Source organism: Pogona vitticeps, chromosome 3 (assembly GCF_051106095.1).
Source record: "Pogona vitticeps strain Pit_001003342236 chromosome 3, PviZW2.1, whole genome shotgun sequence".
Lineage (NCBI taxonomy): Eukaryota > Metazoa > Chordata > Lepidosauria > Squamata > Agamidae > Pogona > Pogona vitticeps.
In genome coordinates this window covers 260,911,493-260,926,193 of record NC_135785.1, presented here as the reverse complement: position 1 = coordinate 260,926,193, position 14,701 = coordinate 260,911,493, and the positions used below count along the sequence as shown (strand labels likewise).

The 14,701-nt window shown below is 46.6% G+C and overlaps 1 protein-coding gene across 3 annotated transcripts in view; it reads left to right on the top strand.

Moving 5' to 3' along the window:
• Window positions 1-61: 61 nt before the first annotated feature.
• TSKU (tsukushi, small leucine rich proteoglycan) overlaps window positions 62-14,701 on the top strand; it is a 28,915-nt gene continuing 14,275 nt past the window's right edge. Inside the window, exon 1 of one of the 3 annotated variants that reach the window (XM_020777646.3) lies at window positions 62-417. The gene's annotated coding sequence lies outside the window, so the exon portion shown is untranslated. Of the gene's footprint in view, window positions 418-477; window positions 590-2,419; window positions 3,154-14,701 lie in introns of those variants that run through there. The other 2 variants (XM_020777647.3, XM_072993461.2) reach the window with 2 other exon arrangements.

The following is a 14,701-nucleotide window of genomic DNA, read 5'->3' as shown; positions in this document are numbered from 1 at the left end:
CGGGCCGGGGTGTGGACGCGCCAGGCTCGGCTGCGCACTTTGGCGACGCTCCCCGGCGTTTGGGGAAGGGAGGGGAGCGGCCGGGGCGGCCGGCTCTGCAGCAGCGCCGGGGCGCCTTCGGGGAGGCGCGGCCGGTCCCTCCTGGCCCGCGGGAGGAGGAGGCGGCGGCGATGGAGGCGGCGAGAAGGCGCGGAGCGGGGGCGCGTTAAAGCCGCGGAGACCAGGCGGAAAGGCGGCCGGCGATCCCCGCAGGAGCGCCGCCGCCATCCTCCTTCTCCCCCCCACCCCCCCCCCAAAAAAGCTCCGGTAGGCTGGGAAGGTGCCCGCTTCGCGCCCCCGCTGAAGGGGGAAAGGATCGCTCGCAGATCCCGCCTGGGGATCGCTCCGTCGGGGAAGCCGAGGAGAGCCGGGGGCCAGGTAGGGGAGGCGGAGCGGGGCGCGCACTCCCCCCCCCACGGGAGGATCTGGAGGAAGGGGGGGAGGAGGAGGATCGGGATCAGGGAGGCGGTGTGTGTGTGTGTTAGAAAGAGAGGAGGGATCCTTCCCGGTTGCAACTTGCAAGATCGGTCTTTTTTCTGCGCACATCCAGGTAAGCCCCCCTCTCTCTTATTTTGTGTTTGTTTCTCCTCCTCCCCCCCCCCCACTTTTCCTCCTTTGAGATCCGCTGATCCGCGGCCAAAGGCGAGGATCAACCCCCGGGGGACCTCTCGCGCAGGGCATCCCGGGGCGTTCCGCGGACGCGCGTCTCCGCGTTCAGACGGCCCCACACACCCCTCTGCCTTCTCGCCTCTTGCGCTAGAGATGCGGGGTCGTGAGATCGCGCCCTCCAAACGAGGAGGGAGCGGGCGAGAAGCCAAAATTTTGCGGGCGCAGGGGGGCCCTCCTTAAAAACCCCTGCTTTCTGCAAGGAAGGGTGGACGAAACTTCGGGGCTCCGTTTCCAGAGACACTGGGGGAGAGAGTGAGCCGATCACAAAGGGGTGGTGGTGCAAGCAGACGTGTTACACGTCTATTACACCCTCCCACACACTGTTTTCCAAAACTTTACAAACTTCTGAATTAAAAGAGGGTGCCTGCGGTTTTTTAACTAGCCTCCTGCCCAAAACTGGAGAGGACATAGTTTAAGGGGGAATGGGTGCAGCAGAGAAGATCCTGCAGCTGATTTTCCATTCCTTGGCTTTTGTGGGACTTCCACATTGTGATAGGGAAACAAGCGGAAGGTGAGTACAGGGAGAATCACATCCCAACATTTCAGAGTCCAGGCGGCGCCTGTCGCTTGGGTTTGGACTGCCTGTGTTAGGGCAGTAAGATTTAAAAGGTAAAGTGGGACCTGTCACCACTGGGTAGGAAAAGTATTGGATGCATCTCAGTGTGGTTCATACAGACATGCCTATGTGCCTGTGTGGGATATGGCAAAAATGTGCATGTCCGGATAGAGCATCGTGGAGTTGCTAGTTTCAGTGCTTATCCCTTTGCATTGGGAGATGAGCAAAGTCTGAGTTACAAAGGTAGCAGAATTCTGCGGCCGAAAAACCAGATTATTATAGACAGCCATTGATTAGAAAAAGGATAAATGGATGAAAAGCCTCTTGCATGTCAGGCCAGGAGCTTCTCTCTCCTTCAGGAGAAGTCTTTTCAGCTTTGAAGTCTGGATTTACAAAACCGAAAGACTCCCTTAATGGCGTCTCTCCAACACCCGCATGTGTTCCCTTCTGTTTCTGCTCTGAGATGAGGAACTGGATTGTGTGTATTAGGAAGATTCCCTGCATTCAGAATCAAGCCGTGGTTATCACAGTGGACTTGCATCGCTCTAAATTGTGGCCCCGCTTATACTACAGCATGCGCCTCTCTTGCTGTTGTTAGGTGCCATTGAGTCATTTCTGGTTTATGGCGACCATATAAATTAATGATCTGCTAAAGGTCCTGTCATTAACAGCCTCGCTCAGTTCTTGCAGGCTGTGGTTCTTTACTGAGTCCATCTATCTCTTTTGGGTCTTCTTCTATTCCTGCTGCCTTCCACTTTTCTTAGCATCACTGTCTTTTCGGGCGAATTTTGTCACCTGTGGTTCCTGCAGCCTGAAAAGAATACGACAGAACTGGAGAAGAGCCACAGAAGGGGGACCCAAAATCATCAGAGGGGTGCAAGGTTATAACATTTAGGAAGCCAGTTTGGGAAGGACTGGCACCAGTGTTGTGGGATTTCGGGTACAACAGGTATGGATGCAACAGGACAAGCGTTTCTCACGGTTTGATCTTTCAGGTTTTTGGACTTCAGCTCCCAGAATCCCCAGCTTCTGCAACCACTAGGTTGTGGATTTTGGGAGTTGTTGACCTAAACAGTTGTGGTTCTCCTGATGAATTATGCCTCGATGCTGGAGCAGCATCTGCTTGCCAGAAAGCTAGGTCCAGCCTTTGGGAGAGCTGACTTCTTTTACTACAGTGCCCCAAATCCCCCAGCCTCTGGCTTTCAGCAAAAGAACCTGGCCCGCTCACCTGGCCACGATTGGGAGAACCCTTCTTCTGCACCACCCCTAGCTCTGTGCTGCCCGTCCGATGGAGACCCGTGCGGTATTCCAAGCATACGTTTGTGATTTTTCAGTAATCTGATAAAAGTATCACACCGCCCTTCCTTCCAGCGCTGAAGGGATGGTGGGAGTTGTAGTGCCCCGAGGAGGACTTTTCCAAAATCCGGGCAGGATTAGCTGTGGGTTCCTTGAGCGTCATTTGCATGATGAATTCAAGAGAGATGGTGAGCCGTTTGTGCGCAGGCCTGTTTTCCCCCCAACAAATGGTTTTAATTTATTCGTCCCTCATTTTTTTCTCTCTGTCACACACACACAGACAGACACACAGACACACACACACCAGTCTTCCTTTCCTCCTCTTTATGGCCTGGTATTCTGTGTGTGTGTGCACACCCTAACTTTGCCACGGCTGCAAGTAATATGATCAGCCGCCAGAACTCCGATGCCCAGCCCTCGGGTACCAACGGTGCCCCTTTTTTCTCTTTTCTTCCCTCCACCCTTTTCCCAAAAATCACCTCCTCCGTCTTCCCCTTCCTCCTCCTTCCCGGTCCCACCCCCTTTCCTCCTTCTTTTCTTTCTCTGGCGTCTTCCTCACCCTCTCCTTAACAGCTCTAGATCTTCCGGAAGAGGTACGTGTGTGTGCGTGTGCGTGTGCGTGTGCGTGTGTGTGTGTGTGTGTGTGTGTGTGTGTGTGTGTGTGTGTGTGTTTTCTCGTATTTGAGTGTGTGTTTAGGGGGGGCAAGAGTAGTTTTGAGACATTTCCTGTAAAGACTTTCCCCAGAAGTTCTGATGACAGGAAAAGGGAGCACAGATAAGGGAAAAGGGAAATTCCTCTCTTCCAAAACCAGGAGATGGTGGAGAGGTTAAAAGGTGACCCTCTTGAAGGATCAGCCCAGACATGTCAATTGCCCTGCGGGGGCTCCAAAATTGTGGGAACGAAAACAGACGCCTGGCCTGGGTTTAACACAACCTTGAGTGGTTGGGAAAAATGGCTTTTTTGCACTACGATTCCCAGAATCTGGAATGGATCGTCCATGAAAGAATCCTTTCCAAATGCTGAATTTTTTTTTACAACTTAAGAAAACAGGTAATGTCTTTAGCCCTCCAGAAGTTAGTTAGCTAGCTTGCTTTCTCTCTCTCTCTCTCTCTCTTCCTTTCATTGAATTTTATACAGCCCATCTAGCAAACCTTTTAACTTTAGGCAATGTACAGCAAAATACGGAAACCAAAATATACTGTAAAATCAATTAATTTTTTTAATTAAAGAAAACCAAATGATTATAACAAAACATTATCATCAGCATTTTAGAACTGCAGGGCTGGAAGGGACTCCTAAGATCATGGACTCCAGCCCGTGTTAAAGGAGGCCCAGTGGGGGAATCGAACTCCCAACCTCTCCTCTAAACCACTGAGTTATCCAGCCGTTCTAATAACCTAAGAACTGTAAAGGCAGAAGGGACCCTATGCATCATGGAGTCCAGTCCTTATCAAGGGGTCAATCGTCGGGAATCAAACGCCAGACTTCAGACTCTGCAACCAGATAGCTAAATCTAGTGGTTTTTATAACGAATGGTAACTACCAGAAACAGGATTGGAAGCAATAAAAATAACAAGAAGGTGCTCCATCATTCAATATTTTTCTTCTTTCCTCCTCTCTCCCATTAAGGAGTGCCTCCCCCAAATTTTCACTACCTGCCATATTTCTTGTGGGAGGGCTGCCACAGTGTTCTGAAGGTTGTTCTTCCTGACATGTCGCTAGTCTCTGTGGCCGGCATCTTCAGAGGACAGTGCTGGCCTCTGAAGATGCCCATGGCCACCGAGACTGGAGAAACGTTAGGAAGAACAACCTTCAGAACACGGCCAAAGAGCCCGAAAAACCCACAACAACCATTAGATCCCGGCCGTGAAAGCCTTCGCCAATACAGTCCAGCTAACCTTCTTTGACCTGACACCTTCCAGAAATGCCAGATCAAAAATCAGATCACCTCTACCTGCTGGTGTCTATAATTGGACCTTTAGTTCAGCACATCTGGGGTGTCCACATTTTAAAAAACAACCACAACCTGCAATCTGCCCTGCTTCGGAATAACTGGACATTGCTCTTTTCTGTTGCTCTAAAGCTGTAGGGGGTGGGATGGATGGATGGATGGATGGATGGATAAGAAGGAAAGCTGGTGATAGACAGACAGACAGACAGACAGACAGACAGACAGACAGACAGACAGACAGACAGATAGATAGATAGATAGATAGATAGATAGATAGATAGATAGATAGATAGATAGATAGATAGATAGATAGATGGATGGATGGATGGATGGATGGATGGATGGATGGATGGATGGATGGATGGATGGATGGATGGATGGATGGATGGATAAGCAACTTACTCTAAATTTTTATCTGGATATTTTGTCCAGAGTTTGCACTAGACTTGAAAACACAGCTAGGGAATATGTGGCCCGGTGGCATCGTACTCAAATGCCCATTGCTCCCAGTCAGCTTGATCGGCAGTGAAGGATAATGGGAATAGTAGTTCTTCAGCATCAGTGTCCCACCTCTGTTTCAGAATACTGTATCCAGACTTCAGTTATAAGAACAGATAACGGCAGGGCCCATTCAGGACACTTTGCTGCCTGAGGCAGAGCAGTAAACCGTGATCTTCTCCTTCATAACACCTTAAACTGTTCCTGCTGTTTGGGTAGAAAAGCACACAACCCAAGTTGGATCCAGCCTTTGGGTTTCCCACCTGATGCCTAACTAGGCTTGCTAGACCGGCAACATCTCCTGCCTTGAGCATTCAAGGACGAACCCTGTGACTAAGGGGGTGGGTCCTTGTGATGCCAGAGAGGCGGGGCAAATAGGATGAGAGAGGGGGCCACCCCTAAGTAAGCCCTGCTGTTCAAGGCTAGACACTCGCGGGAGAGACTTAACCTGATTCGCACACAGAGAGGGTGTGTATTGGACCACTCTTGGCAATTATTTTCAGAATGATCCTGTGCATGTTTAGCCTTGAGAAAAGAAGGCTGAGGGGGTGATAGGGTAGCACTTTTCAAATATTGGAAAGGCTGCCATACAGAGGAGGGGCGAGATCGGTTCTCGATCCTCCCAGAGTGCAGGACGCACAACCATTTTTGTTATTTAGTCATTAAGTCGTGCCCGATTCTTCATTGCCCCATGGACCAATGGCTCAAGTTAAAGGAAGCCAGATTTTGGTTGAATCTCAGGAAAAACTCCTGAACTGTTAGAGCAATATGACAGTAGAAACAGTGACCTCAGGAGTTGGTGAGCGCTCCAACCCTGGAGGCATTAAAGAAAAACTTAGATAAATCACCTGGCAGATCTGCCTTGATTTGGATTCCTGCCTTGAGCAGGGGGTCGGTCTGGATGGCCTCATGGATCCCTTCCAACTTCACTTTTCTATTATTTCTATGTTTACTTGGAAGCGAGTTGTACTGTTTCAGTACAACTCTGTGGTGGTAACCTTCTATGTGGCAGATCTCAGAAAGTTTTATTTTGGAAGGGGTACGCCAAAGAAAATAAACTTTTTGGTAGGCTGTAATAATAACAGTCAGTAAGTCCATTCTCATTTGTGGCAGTTCTGATTTACAGCAGCCCTTCCCAGGATTTTGTAGGTGGAGAGTACCATTCTCTTTTCTTGGGGGAATTCTTGAGCTGTGCAGCCGGCCCAAGGCAACACACGCTCACCCATCTCCTGGGAGGCACAAGTAGGGAATCCAACTCCCAACCTCTGGCTCCCCAGCTAGATACGTACAGTGGTGCCTCGCTTAACAACTATAATCCGTTCTAGGAAAATCGCCGTTAAGCGAAAAAATCGTAAAGCGAAAATAAAAAGCCCATTGAAACGCATTGAAAACCTTTCAAGGCATTCCAATGGGCTTAAAACTCACCGTCCAGCAAAGATCCTCCATACGGCAGCCATTTTCGCTGCCTGTATAGCGAGGAATCCGTCCCTAAACACAGCGGGGAGCCATTTGATTTACCCGGTGGCCATTTTGAAACCGATCTGCTGTTGAAAAATCATCGTTTTGCGAAGAATCAGTTCCCGAAGCAGGGAACCGATCATCGCAAAGCGAAATTCCCCCATTTAGACCATCGTTTTGCAATCGCAAAAAGATCATCATAAAGCAGATTTGTCATAATGTGGGGCAATCGTAAAGCGAGGCACCACTGTACAGTAATTCGCTTAGCTATACCTGGGTGTCAGACAGATAAATAAAACATCCTGGTTTAAAGCTATATTTGGGTTTAAGACGTATAAATAAGACATATTTAAAGTTGTCGCCTGCCTTTGCATGGCATCTGAGGTGACAAATGATTTTTTTTTTTTTAAAAAAGCCCATAGTTAAAACACTGTGCATAAAATATGCAAGACTCGTAAACTGGCAGACAAAATAGACTGGTTAATCACAGTAACCCATGAAAATGTAATGAATAGGCTGTCTCCGGAGAGCTTGCCAAGACCCTTTCTGAATCAAAAGGCCTTTGCTAGCGTGCATTTAACTATGGGGCAGGTCTGTCTGTGAGGAGAGGAAAGGAGGGCAATTCTGTGAAAAGGGTCTAGCAGAATCCTAGAAAAATTCGGGGAGAGAAGGAGTACCGTGGTAAGAGAAGGCACAATAACAATGGGTCACAAACCTTTCTGGTCGCCTTCTTAACAGATCTGAAGAACTGTAAAAATTTCATTCCTCATCCTTCAGTCAAAAAGAAGGCCTCGCCAGGAGGCTGATGATTTAATACTTTGAACCAGTGTTTGTTTGGTTTGTTTTTTTCAACCAAACCACCGAGGCTTCATCCTGCTGACTCAGAGACTTCAGCTGAGCCTGGGTTGTCTTGCGCTGTTGAAGTTGCTGAACGGAAACTGAGGAAGAGAGAAAAAGAAGCTGCAGAGAACTGTTCTTAGAATTACAGCTCCTTTTTTTGCATTGGGTGGCCTTAAGGCTACAGGGAAATGGCCAGTTTATTTCTTTATTTATTACCTTAATTTGTTCCCTTTATCTCTCTCCTTTCTTCTCGTAAAATGGTTTAATCTTAAGCACTGCAGAGCTGGAAGGGGCCCTATGGGTGGTCCAGTCCAGCCTCTGTCAAGGAGGCACAGCGAGGAATCGAACTCACAACCGCCACCAGATACTTAAAAGCTATCCCCTTCTTCTAACAGAATGATACCTGTTTGATGGAGCAGGCTTCTGACCAAGATGCTCTTGGGTTCTTCTTTAGAGGGGGACACTTCAAAACCTAAATTAGATGTCCCACTTTGAGGATGTTGTGAGTGTCCATTTCCAAGGGGTTAGAAGAGATGATCTTTGGAGTTCTTTTTTGAATTCAAGGATTCTAGAACTGCCTGTTTTTTTAGCTTCCCTTGCAGCTGCTCTCTCGGCAAGCGGAGTTTTTTTTTCCGTCACACGCTACCTGTGGAAGCTTTTAGCTGGAGACGTCACGATGGAACCTGGATGTCGCCTGCATAGCCAACACCCGCTGTGCCCGTTGAGCTATTTTGGATCAGATGTTTTATCCGGCTCCCCTGCTCACATGTAGTCCAGGTTCCTGCTGACTGGAAATACACATCCTCCTCGGGCAGTTATTGTGAGGTTGCCAAATAATTTCTATTTGAAGCAGAGGGAGAGAGAGAACAGATCGTGGTTCTGCTTATGCCAGAGAGCAAGGGGCATGAAGTGGACAATCCGTGGATCGGCTTTGTGGCTTATTTATGGCTCGATTCCCATCCTCTGGGTGTTACAGGGAGTGATTTATTTTGTTTTCACACCCTTTTCCATTAACAACGAAAGTGGCTCCCCAAAACAAGTCGGTTGAAGATAAAGTCAAGTAAATGCTTAAAAAAAGACAAAACCAGGGGGAAAGCTTTAAAACTTCAGCAAATGGAAAAATGCCAGACCTGCAAGCCAGGGGTGAGATAGGGGACAGGGTCGGAGGGCAATTGGTTGACCCCAGTTTCCAGTGGCAGGCAGGCAGCAGGCCTGGAAATGCCCTCAAATGTCAAATAAATCAAAATCAGATTTGGTCCACTTTCAGCTTTGATACCTGTGGGTTGGGGGGGGAACCCTCCAATCCACCTTTTCAATGTAAAAACTGCTGTTCCTAGAGGCTTTGTCAAGCAGGGACAGGCGTTTCTTTCGGGGGGAATGCTACGGGGAATGGTGTCATCAGGGTTTTGTAGGATCTGAAGGCTGCAAAAGCAGCTTGGAGGGCAATATATACAGCCCACAATCCACACTTTGTCTGCTCCGGTTTAAAAGCAGAAACCAGCGATTTTATGGGCACGTTTGCTCAGATTTTGCATGGACCAAATCCCACCTTGGCGACAGTCCCAAATGGGAGTCCTGCTGCTGCTTTTGAATATTCGGTGTGATTCGCAGTCCTTTGCTCAGCGAGGAGCCTTACGACAGCCACGCGAGGAGGGCTCATACTAGGAGTTCTCTGTTGTTAAGTTGGGAACTGAAAAGTCTTGGAACTGCAGGACTTCAAGGTTTCCGTACTGTCAAGTCGCCTCTGACTTACAGCAGTCCTATGGATTAATGACCTCCAGACGTTCCTGTTGTTAGGAGCCCCCGGCTCAGGTCTTCCAGATGCGTGAGCCATGGTTTATTTATTGAGTCAATGCATCTCACAGTAGGGCGTCCTCTTCTCCTACCTGCCTGCCACTTCCCCTGCCATTCATGTCTTTTCATGCCCAAAGAACTGTAGCTCCGGCTTGTCGTTGTCTATTGTCCAGTTGTCTATTGTCCAGGGGCCTCCACAATTTCCTGCCATTAGCAGCCCTTTTATTGAGTCAATACATCACGCATTGACTTTTCCACTTTTTCCTACTGCCTTTCACTTTTCATAGCCTTATTGTTTTTCCCAGTGCATCTTTTGTACCACGATGCATGCAAAATATGATAGCCTCGGTTCAGTTATTTCCGATTTCTACTATAGTGGTAAATATTTTCTGTGCAATGAAGGTGATAGCTTACATATACTGATAACAGTTGAAACGTGGTGAAACCAGTGCAGGAAATCTGCTCCAGAGTTGCAGTAGCTAAATTTAATTAAAAATATATGCATTCACACGAGATAAGAGCAGAGCTTGGGGTAATGAGTTAAAAATACCTGTTTACTTACGATAGCTCGGTGGCTTAGCTCTCTGGCTGTGGAGCCAAAGGTTGGGAGTTTGAATCCCCTCCGTGACTCCTTTACAGGGGCTGGATACAATGGACCACAGAGTCCCTTCCAGCTCTGCAGGTCTAAGATAAATTTAGCCAGTGACAGAGTAATTGTGCCAAGCAGCATTCCTTATGGTGAACTGCTGTGTGCATCTTGCTGAATTTTTGGCTTGTGGTTGCATGCATCAAAGGGCATTCTCTTTAATTTAGTGGGACTTCTGCAAAGGAGTGGCGAATCCCTCTGATGCACAAGCAGGATTCTGGCCATTACACTGCAATTGTACCATATTTTTCCATATATAAGACGCCGCCATGTATAAGATGCCCCCCACTTTTCTAATCCAAAATTAAGAAATCTAAGTGGGGCTTAGCCAGTGTAGGGGGAAAGGGATCAAAGCGCTGCAGGATCGCTTTGATCCCTGCTTTCCCCTCCACTTGTTTTTATTCTCACCTCAGCTTACTTCTGTGTATAAGACGGCCCTCAATTTTTAGTCTAAAGTTTTTAGAACAAAAGTATAGTCTTATACATGGAAAAATACGGTATTTAGAGATGTGACAACTTGCGTTTTGCTGCTGGAGGAAATCTAAGAGTTGTCGTTCAAAAATATAAATTTACGTTGTGATACAACAAAGGTCATTCTGGTCCTTTTTGTGGTGTGATTGTTCAGCCTTAGTTTACTTAATTTCTAAGGTTGCATTTACTTAGAGGCTAATAAAGTTTTTTAAAAAGATTGCAGCTTATTTCTTCCGAGGCAGCCAGTGAACGTTTTAGTTACTGGGTGTGGCCTCTTCAATGCTGGAAGAAGAAAACCACAAGGTGCAGGCACTGCCTTGTGCTCTGTTGTGGCTTCACAACAAAATGAAGAGAGTGGGTTTCATACCGCCAGCCAGCCAGTTGTAGCCTGCACTTTTTTAAATAAAGGAAAGAAAGCAAGTATTTTAATTAACTCTTGGAGAACAGAGAAGTAAAGAAGGCTCCTTTTTATTTTATTTTATTTTTTGCAAAAAGGAACTATCAACACCAGAAACTGCCGCTCCGGTATAATTTTCGAAATTCTGGCCAGAATTCTCTTGCAAAAAAAAACAACAACACACACACACAAGGAAGGGCAGTGGTTTTTTTGCTGTTTGCAAGCTGTTTCTTATGCAACCAAATGCACAGCCGGGGCCTGATGGAAAACATGACAGATGACCGCACAGGGCTTCCATGATTGCTCGCTTATTCTCCGTGATTCCAGCCGGAATCTGACTTTTGTGTAAGACGGTGTCTGCACAAGACAGTTGCACCAGTTTAATCCAACTTTAACTGTTTGCGGCTCCGTGCTATTGAATCTGGTAATCTGTCGTGTGGGGAACAACCTGCATTTGTCTCCTAGCTTTGGGGAGGATCCTGGATCGTTCTAGAAGAGAATTCTAACCTCTCCGCCAGCTACAAGTTCCACAATTCTAGAGGATGAGATGATGGCTGTTAATAACTCAGTGGTTTAGGTAACTAACTGGCTGCAGAGCCAGAGGTTGGCAGTTCAGTTCCTCACCATGCTTCCTTGACAGGCTTGGACTTGATGATCTGTAAGATCCCTTCCAGGTCTGCAGTTCTTAGATAATGATGGAATCAAACTGCTATAACCATGGAGGATAAGATCCACCTTAAATCCTGCAAACCGGAGGATTTATAACGCAGGCAAATGATTCTTAAAGCAGATCTAGAATTCAGTTGCACTTCTTTTTCAGACTGGAGTTCGGAATGGCGAAAGGATTTGTCAGATTTCAGACTTTTCCCTCTCTCCCTTAGCTGGGTCTTTTGACTTTCCTCCAAAGTTTTTTTTCCTTCCCCCTTCCCCTCTCTCTCTCTCCTTCCTCCTTGTGAAATCGGCTGGAAAGGGGGAGGGCGTTACAGCACAGAAGTGGCTTGTACATGGGTATTTTTTTTCCCCAGGAACAAGTATTCCTTTAATGCTGGCCTTCACAGTTTCTTGGGCGTTTTGAATTAAGGAGAGATGACTGGGTTACCCATTTTGGCCTGTCGTTTCACCCAAGCGATCCCGGGCCAGGTTTTTGATCATAATTTTGGAGCACTTTCTTAGACACTGAAGAAAAAAGTCGGGGAGATCAGATGCACTTTTAGGGCAAGCCGTTTTGTAAGTGACTGGGTTAATTTGCAGTTTTTAAGCGACCCAACAGCCCAGTCTTTATACACGCTTAACTGAGAATATACAGACCTTTGAAGGAACCAGTGACAAGTAATGTAGTTATTTGTAACTGGTTAGGTTTTGAGGGCGAAACAAAGGCAGGAGATTCTATAGCTGTTGCACACAGAATAAATGGTTCAACAAGTTATTTTCAAATGTAACTTTTGGAAGGGTATTTTTCTTTCAACTTTATCAACCGTCTTGAGTTGCCTTTCAAAGTAACTTAAATGGGAGATGCAAGAAAGTAGCAAAAAAATAATGAGTAGTATCTAGAATCGTAACAAAATATCTTTTCAATACTGCAACGAGAAGCTGCGGTGAGCGACTTTTGGAATACTGTTAAGAAGTGACGAGTAACATTTCAGAAGTAATTTTTTAAGCTCTGGCAGTTCAGTCTGAGCAGACAAAATAAAAACATGCTTCCTTGTAATTCTGCTAACAGAAATGGAATATTTGATTTAGGTGGGTATTATTTATGGAGTTGGTTCTTCTGTCTTATGTATCTAGGTACTCTACTTTTGGTTGTGTCCTGGTGAACAGATAGAACCCAGTGCACTTGAAATAACCATTAATATCTGTTAAAACTGACTTGCAGCTGAGTTGCTCTAACTGATACCCTTTTCCTTCCTGTCAGGAGGTTTAAACCGGTCCCAGGGAAACAAAAGTTGCTTTGTTACCTCCATGCAAGGAAGGGGGAACACTGGGCTTTCCAGATGTTTTGGTGCACAGATCTTAAAATCCTGTGCCATTGACCCAGCTGGGGGAGGCCAACGGATGGAGGCAAAAACATCTGGAAAGTTTAATTGCCTACTTTAGAGAATCAGTGTTGCTGGGGGGTGCAGGGAGGATACTGGCTGGGGGATCCTGGGAGTTGTAGTCTAGGGTTATCATTTTGAAACTCAGCCCTTAGAAAAACCAGTTGGAAAGTAATTAGGAAGACAAGCAGGCAGGCAGGCAGGCAATAGTGGGAACTGTATTTCTTTATTTGTGTCAGATTATTGCACAATTTAAAATTATGGGCATATGTGAAATACAGTGGTTCCTCGCATTACGACGTTAATTTGTTCCGGAGAAATCACTGTAGAACGAAAATGTCGTAACGCGAAAATAAAAAGCCCATTGAAACGCATTGAAACCCCTTCAGTGCGTTCCAATGGGCTGGAAACTCACCATCCATAGAGCGGCCATTTCCGGTGCCTGTGCAGTGAGGAATCCGTCCCAGAAAACAGCAGGGAGCCATTTTATTTACCTGGTGGCCATTTTGAAACCACTGATCAACTGTCTGAAAATCGTCGTTTTGCGAAGAATCGGTTCCTGAAGCAGGGAACCGATCATCGCAAAGCGAAAAAACCCTATTCAGACCATCATTTTGTGATCGCAAAAAGATTGTCGTAATGTGGTTTCATCGTAATGCAGGGCAATCATAAAGCGAGGCACGACTGTACAGGTAAAATTTAAAACAAATTGTTAATATCATGAGATTGTTTTTGACTGGCAGTGGGCTTCTTCAATAGCATTATCTAGACCAGTTGCTAGATCTTCTGTTGTGGGTTATAAATTGCATGCACTTAAATAATGCATTGATTGAAGTTCTCCGCAATCACGGAACATTTGTCCTGCATCCAAGCAGCCCCACTTTACTTGATTATTCTTTGGTCTTCCCATTTCATTTCAAAGTTTATTGACTTCCAGATGGTCCAGCCAGAGTCATGCCCTGGCGGGAAACCCTTTACGGCATTCATCCGTTCTGTGTGCTTGGTTTTCTTCTCCGTAGGCTTAGCTTGGCCTCTTCTGCTTTAATATTTAGAGCCTGAGAGGCGTGCAGAGAACTTTTCTTTGATTTTAACAGTTGTCTAGGTGGTTCGTGTCCATGAAGTGGACAGGTCTGGTGCTGCGTTACCTTATTTCATTTATTATTTGCTGGCACCTCTCCGTGTACTTTCTGGAGGGCCAATGCCAGCCAAATAGAGATATTAAAATCAACACATCATTTGCTAGCTCTTTGCCGTGTTAGAGTCTGACAGCAGTTACTTGCTCAACAGGGGGTTTGATCCAACTTCTCATTTTGCTGCCTCAAATGACCGTTTGTGGAAGGAATGGGAAACGGTTGCATGCACAATAAGAACAGTGGCTGGCTCCGAGTTCTTGCAAGGCTGGATCAAGTGTAAGAACTTCCCTGGTTTCCCATCTCCGCGAGTGCTTCTACTTCTTCTTCCTCTTTTCCCTTTGCTTTGCCCTTTGTAACATAACGGTTGAAAATCCCAGAGAGAAGGGACTGAGGGGTGGAGGGAACAGGGGCATCCCATCTGAAACGGTCTGACGCTGGGTGGTTGGGCCATTCTTGCCTCCCTTCTGCAGCAAAGCCACAACCACGTACTGGATTTCCAGGCCTCTGCGTCCGTTGCAACTGAATCCATATCCGTGTAATTCAGGAGTTGTGAGTAGAGAAGAAATTAAAGAGGTGGGGGGACGTGCCTGGTGTAGCTAGGTGGCTTCTACAAACGGGAGAAAACCTGGTCCTTCATGACAGACGGACTAAGAGAGGTCTCGAAATGAGATACTTTGCGTTTTGTTGCTTCAAAATCTGTTTTCGTAAGGCTTGACCAAAGATCCTTGATATAATGTTATTCATTTGTTTAATATGTGAATCATGCACTGTTTTTAGCTATTAATATCGTGTTTTATTGGTCTAAGAGATGTGGTGGCGCTGCGGATTAAACCGCAGAAGCCTCTGTGCTGCAAGGTCAGAAGACCAGCCGTCGTAAGATCGAATCCAGGCGACAGAGGGAGCTCCCGTTGCTTGTCCC